General features: G+C 37.8%; 1 pseudogene; it reads right to left on the bottom strand.

Annotated features, from left to right (window-relative positions):
* Positions 1–5045: 5045 nt before the first annotated feature.
* On the bottom strand, positions 5046–5512 carry LOC133090553 (large ribosomal subunit protein eL32-like; annotated as a pseudogene).
* Between the last annotated feature and the right edge of the window lie 1741 nt (positions 5513–7253).

The following is a 7253-nucleotide window of genomic DNA, read 5'->3' as shown; positions in this document are numbered from 1 at the left end:
CCACAATTACTGAGCCTGCGCGTCTGGAGCCCGTGCTCCGCAACAAGAGAGGCCGCGATAGTGAGAGGCCCGCGCACCGCGATGAAGAGTGGCCCCCACTTGCCATGACTAGAGAAAGCCCTCTCACAGAAACGAAGACCCAACACAGTCAAAAATAAAAATAAATAAATAAAATTTAAAAAAAAAAGTTTAAAAAAAGAAAGATCAATTTGGCTACAATATGCAAAATTTTTGAAAATCGATGAGGCTGGAGGCAGACAACTCATTAGCTACTACTTTTTGAGACAAACAGGACGACAAGGGAAAAGGATTTACAGTCAGGGAAAGAAAGCAAAGCTACAGCTAAGGGTTAACTGTACTCTTTGATGCCAGATTGGATGGAGGTCAGAGTACGTAGTCTGGGGTGTGAGGCTGGGGTCTTCTATTGTGTTTCCCATACGAGCGGCTTGATAGGACAACAATAGCAGCTAATATTTACTAAATGCATTTGGGCGCCAGTCACTCTGCTCATCACTGCGCATGCATTGCCCCCTCTTCTCAGCGGTCACAGGTATCCTTTCTGCTCTGCTGGCAGAAACCCAGCTCTATTTAGGAACTAGTTTTTTGTGTATCTTTAAGGGGCTTCCCTACCCCCAGGGGTAGATGCTCATCAGTCTATGCCAGCCATTATAATTTCATTTCCCTTATCAGTGATTTGTTAGACATGGTCAAGTATTAGAAAAACAAGACAAAGAGGAAAGTCTAGTGAGAGGCCTCTGGGATTGTTTTCCTCATAATTAAAAAAGGAGCAATAAAATAGGGACTCGCTTGTTCCTGCCTTTGACACTGCCACGTGAGGCCTCTATGTTAGGAGCTACTTGTATTCTTTTTGTGCCCAAAAGGGGAAAGTCAAGAGACTCCCAGAGAGAGTGACCAGGAGCCCTCACATCATGGAGCTGAGGAGGTAACCAACTCTGACAGAGCCGACCTTGGGACTTCCTGTTATGCGAGGTAGCGAATTATTCTCGTTGTTGAAGCCACTTTTCGTTTATTCAGTGACTTGCACCTAAAGGATCCTCGCTGATACACCTGTTTTAGCGTTATTATCTATGTTTGAAGGAGGTAGGAGAAGGAGTGAGGGGATAGCCCAAGCTCCGCAGATCTACCAGCAAGAGTAGGAGATCCTCTCACGACCTTGGTGGTCACCCCTGTGGAAGTACTAGCAGCTTAAATGCCAGTATTTGGGAAAATAATCTGCTTTTTTCACTTTCTTTTTTCCTGAGACCCGACCTCAGGCTTTCACAATCTCAAGTTTTCTTCTCATTTGTAAGACATCCTTTGTTTCTGGGGATTTTAAAGTCACAGCTTTTTTCCTCACTTCTTGCTCTGGCCCTTAAGTATTTCATTAGCTCCATTCACCACATTAGATGAAGAGTGTCATTAGCTCCGAATGATTGTTAGTGGCTGTTCAAGAACTGACAATAAAAAGTCAACGTTTCGGACTTCCCTGGTGGCCCAGTGGTTGAGTCCGCCTGCCAATGCAAGGCACACAGGTTCAATCCCTGGTCCAGGAAGATCCCCCATGTCTCGGAGCAACTAAGCCCATGCGCCATAACTACTGAGCCTGCTCTCTAGAGCCCACGAGCCACAACTCCTGAGCCCATGCGCCGCAACTACTGAGGGCTGTGCACTTAGAACCCATGCTCCGCAACAAGAGAAGCCACCGCAATGAGAAGCCCGTGCACTGCAACGAAGAGTAGCCCCCGCTCGCCACAACTAGAGAAAGCCTGCACGCAGCAACCAAGACCCAAAGCAACCAAAAAAAAAAAAAAAAAATTCAACCTTTCACTAGTGACTGGCGTGCAATGGTGTATAATTTTGTGACACCTAACAGGGTTCTATGCTCTGTAGATCACAGGACTGGGAATGGCTGTTACTATGGCTGCAGATTTTTCAAGGACGGTATTCTTTTGAACAGAAGACCCTGCAAACAAATTCTCAGATTCTGTCTTTTGTTTCCAGTCTCATTTGTGGCTCAGGTGAAACTATTTTTTCCATCAGGATAAAATGGTTTAGATGTTTTTTTCCTGCAAGAAATACAACCTTAAATAGTATAACCTTTAGAAAATGCTCTCTTTTCATTTTAACTTTATAGTAGTTATCTAATGAAGGCAAGATATTCCTGAAGGATAGGCAAAACTGGGAAAATTGTGTGTTCCAAACCAAAAAAGAAATCACAGAATGTTAACCGAATCTTAACTTGAACCAAATCTTATTTTGCTAAGTCTTCTTTTTTATTTCTAAATTGAGTATTAAAGCATAGAGCACAATGACATCAATACATTCTCTTAGCATAATGTTATGTATCCCAAAATGAAGCATGGTATTAAATACGAATTCCTCCACTTGGGGTTTGCATCCCATGTTTTCTCAAAGACTTTCCTCAAACACTCCCTCTCCTGCTTCAACCAATTCTCAGTTCTTGATGGAATATTACCATCAGCATACAAACAAGCACTAATACTGGTTTTTTTCAAATCAAATCAAATAAAACCTCCCATGACTTTGACCTGAATCATCTTCCCACCACTCTTCCATTCCTTCCCAATTCATTGTACATTTTCTTGACAAATATAGAGTCATGTCAATATGATCTTCTACATCCAGTCCAATCAAGTTTCTACCCCTTCTATTCCAGAAAAAGATCTTGTCAGGGTCACACACACAAAAATTTATCCAGTGATCACCGTTCTTTCCTTAACCAGACCTTTTCATTGCTTTCAACATAACTGCTCACTTTTCTTCACAAAACTCTCTCATTCTTAATGTCTAGGACCCCATGTGCTTGTAACTGAGTGCCTGCATTATTAGCTGCTTCATCACAGTCTCCTTCGCTGGTTCCTTTTCTCCTCCTCCACCACTAAATGTCCTGGGCTCTCTAGGTGACATTTTGTCAAGCCTATGGCTTTAAATAGAACTTGTCTGCTACGACTTCCACATCTGTACCTTAAGATTCAAACATGCCCTAGAACTCCAGAATCATATACCCAACACCCTGCTGGATATTTGTCCACAGGTGTTTTTAAAAAGCATCTTAAAATTAACACAGCCAAACTAGTACTCTTGATTATCCATAGAACTCAATCACCAAACTCTTTTCTCAGATTAACTGTTTTAAATAAATAACACTATCCAATTTTTTAAGCCAAACTTTCAGGGATTTTTCCTTATTTCTCACTGTCCATCAGAATCCTCATTCTCAAACGTACATATATAAATTATCAACATATCATGTATAATTTGCCTTCAAAACATATCCTAAATCTATCTTGTTTTCCATTTCTACTGTTTAAACCATCATTGCTCAGATTATTCACAGCACTTTAGCTAGTCTCCCTGCTTCCATTCTTCTCCCTACACAATAGTTTTCTGTTTGTTTGTTTTTCCTTATTAACTTTATTGAAGTGTGACTTACATGCAATAAAAAAGCACCTATTTTAAGTTTGCAGTTTGGTGAGCTTGTCAAATATATACACCCATATGATCATCAACCCTATCAGGATACAGAATATTTCCATCACCCCCCAAATTTTCCTTGTATCCATTTGCATTTTACCCACCCTCACCTCTGGCCTAGGCCACAACTGATATGTTATCAGTTGTGGCCTAGGCCAGAGATTACTATAGATTAGGTTTACCTCTTCTGTAATAGTATATACATGGGTTCATATGGTATGTGTTCTTTTGTGTCCTAGGTAGCTCAGCACATTTTTTGAGATTCGTCAATGTTGTGTGTCTAGTAGTTTGTTTCTTTTTATTGTTTGGATATACCACAATTTGTTTAAGAAAATATCAAAGAAAATATTTGTGATCTTAGAGGATAAAACTACTAAATAGGCTATAATAAAAAATTAACACCATCATGATGAACTGCCCAAAATGAATGTATTAAATAACTTAGAGCCCAGGGAGATGATGCTAGGAAATCTACCAAATAAACCATCTAGTCTAAAAATCATATATAATCATGAGGAAGTATACTTATAAGCCCATTCTTCAATGGGGAAGTACTAAGGTTCAGTAATTAGTTTAAACATAATAAGTACATAAATAGTGAGTTTGGGGGAAAAGAGATTGTTTTCTGGGATAATCACACATAGGTGACAAGCTAAAAATGGCATAAAGTCCATTGAAATTGGTTACATAAAATTACAAGGTATCTGAGGCATCTGCATTCGAGACAATATTCTCTTCCAGTTAAGGAATGGAAAATTAGACATAGGGCATTTCCAAGTAATGTAGTCAATACTACTGTAGTATTAAGTGGACAGGAAGTCCTGCTTTTAAACTGAAATTGTTCCTATTAGCTTTAATAACTGATGTGAGTACTTTTAAAGTCTGGATAACCACTAAGGATTCATTTCCACAATATGCCTCCATTTAATGTGAAATCAGATGGAAGGTGTCCCAAACAACTGTTCAGTTTCTTTTTTTCAGTTATTCATTAATTAAGTTTTTGTTCCACCTGTTGAATGTGCTCTTTGAAAAAGACTTTGTATGTTCCATTGTTCGGTGAATTATTCTATAAATTTCAGGTATGTCCTGCTGGTTGATATTTTATTCACATCTTTTATATCCTTAGTAATTTTCCGCAGAAATTTCAACTATAATGTGGATTTGTCTAATTTTGTTTGCAGATTTTTTTCAGTTTTTGCTTCATAGATTTATGAATCTCTGGTATTAGGTTCACAGGGATTCAGAATTGACACTTTTATTTTTATGAAATTCCCCTTCTCATCTTTGTCAATATTCCTGGTTGTGAGGACTTCTCTGTATATTTTCCCATTCTCTTACTGTTGGACTATCTGTAACTCCATATTTAAAATGCACTTCCTCCAGATGATATAAAATTGAATTTAGCTCTTAAATCCAGTGTAATATTCTTTGGCTTTTTTTTAGAAAGTTTAGAGCATTTATAATTAATCTAATGATTTACATGGTTGTTTCTAAGTGTACCATCCAGCTATTTGTTTTCAATTTGTCCCATATGTATACTTTTTTGAGTTTTATGGTTTTATTAACATGAATACAATGTGCACACAAGCTGTCTCTTCATTTTCTTCGCTGTGCAGCCTGGCATTGGGATTGGTGACCGACAGCCGGCTAGGCTGCTCTTTCCACAATGGCTCTGTGGTTCTTAGAGGAGACGATGTGAGAAATCACAGCCCAGTAATATATGTTCCACATCAACAGCATTTCAAGCTCCTTGACATTGTGGACAGAAACTTTCAGAAGTCACTGGTCAGCAAATGCTTTGTTTTCTTGTTGTTCCAGTAACCAAAGTTGGACATCAAAATCTGGCCCCTGAATCTCCTGCGCACCCTATTGTCATGCCCCTGGGCTTCTGCCAGTTCTGCTTAATTATGACATATCGGTCTGACTGGTGCTGGATGGATTTCTTGGTTCTCTTTTTGATCTTTGGCTTCACGAGAGGTCTGAGGGCGGCCACGATGCTGAGGAGGACGTGTCCCATATATTTTTTGTTCTCCGTCCCTGCATTCTTTATGACTATTTAAATATTTTCAATATTCAATTTTTCTTTACCATGGTCTTACTAGCTATAACTTCTAAGTTTATGCAGTAGGAGCTCTAGGGTTTGCAATATGCATCTTATCACAGTCTTTCTTCAAGTAATATTATGCCTCTTGAGTTTTAATGTAAGAAATGCATAACAGTATATTTCTATTATGTCCTCTTCTTTATACTTTTATTGTCAAATTATCTACATCTTCATATGTCATAAACCCCACAAATATATTATTATTTTATAATTTAAACAATAAAATACACTTTAAAGAAATTTTAAAATGAAGGAATTTTTAAAAATTTACCTACATAGTGACTATTCACAGTATTTTTTATTTCTTAGTAAAACTCTGGTTTACTCTTTCTTCAGCCTGAAGAAATTTACTGTAAATTTTCTTCTTGTGCAGATCTTTGGGTGATGAATTCTCCACGTTTTTCTTTTCCTGAACATATTTTTATTTTAGCTTCATTTCTGAAGAATATTTTTTCTGGATATAGAATTTTAGGTTGACAGACCTTTTCTCAACATTTTAAAGATGCTGTTCCAAAATATTCTGGTTTGCATTGTTTCTGATAAAAAGTCAACAACTTTCTAATGGTTATTCCCCTGCATTTAATCTCTCTTTTCTCTGGCTGCTTTTAAAATTTTCTCTTTAACAATGATTTTATAAAATTTGAATTATGTGCCTTTGCTTTTCTTTTTCTTGATTAGAACTTTTTGAGCTTCTAGGACATGCAGCCTTATAATTTTGAACAAATTTGGAAAATATTAGCCATTATTTATTCAATTCCTGTAAACCTCCTTCCTGGAACTCTAATAACACTATTGTTAGAGTTCTTAGTACCATCTCATATTTCACCAAAGCTAAATATATCTGTATGGATAATTTCTATTGTTATGTCTTTAAGCTCACTCATATTGTTTCTGTGGTGTTTAATCTGCACATAACGTATTTTGGGTTCTAGACATTCTATTTTGTTCCTTTTAATATATGGAATTTCTGTCCTCACTATGTTCATGTTTACATCAACCCTTGAATGATCTGGACATTTCCCTTTTCCCAGTGCTGAGGCACCTGAATTAAAGTTCAGGGGTCACCTAGGTAAAGTACGGGGGAATTACTGTTATACATTTGTCACAGTGAAAAATGATCTTTCATCATAGGCCTCTCTTCCAGTCAATGTGTTCATGGTCTGAGAATCAGATCACATCTGGAATCTAGGAAAAAAAATTGTGACTTTTTAATGGGCAGCTTCCCTCTGCCTCCTTATCATTTATTTTTATTTATTTTGATTGTACATATTATGCAAAATGCTTGCTTGCTGCATATGCATATTTCTGTAAGGACTAACATATCCTGTTAACCATTTCTATATCTCACTGTGAGTCAAGCTTCCTCATCTGCCACACAGATCTTGTTGCTCGTTGTGATAATTGCACTTACCTTGCTTTTGATTGCTAAGCACTACCATCTCTTTGTTATTTTGAGATGCAATCAAATTAATTGCTATCAGGATTCCCAGTCCTAAAACAGCATCTCTTACTGTCATTCTTTGCCTAGAGAGAACAGCCATCCCTGAGCTCCTAAACGATTTTTGTTCCCCTTTCACCAGTTACTTGCTTAGCACTGTCACCTGGCATGTCCTGTAGGCCTTCGCATGAAATACTGTCAGCTGTTTATCCAGCT

The sequence above is a fragment of the Eubalaena glacialis genome, chromosome 4 (assembly GCF_028564815.1).
Source record: "Eubalaena glacialis isolate mEubGla1 chromosome 4, mEubGla1.1.hap2.+ XY, whole genome shotgun sequence".
NCBI classification, from domain to species: Eukaryota; Metazoa; Chordata; class Mammalia; order Artiodactyla; family Balaenidae; genus Eubalaena; species Eubalaena glacialis.
This window is presented reverse-complemented; position numbering and strand designations above follow the sequence as displayed.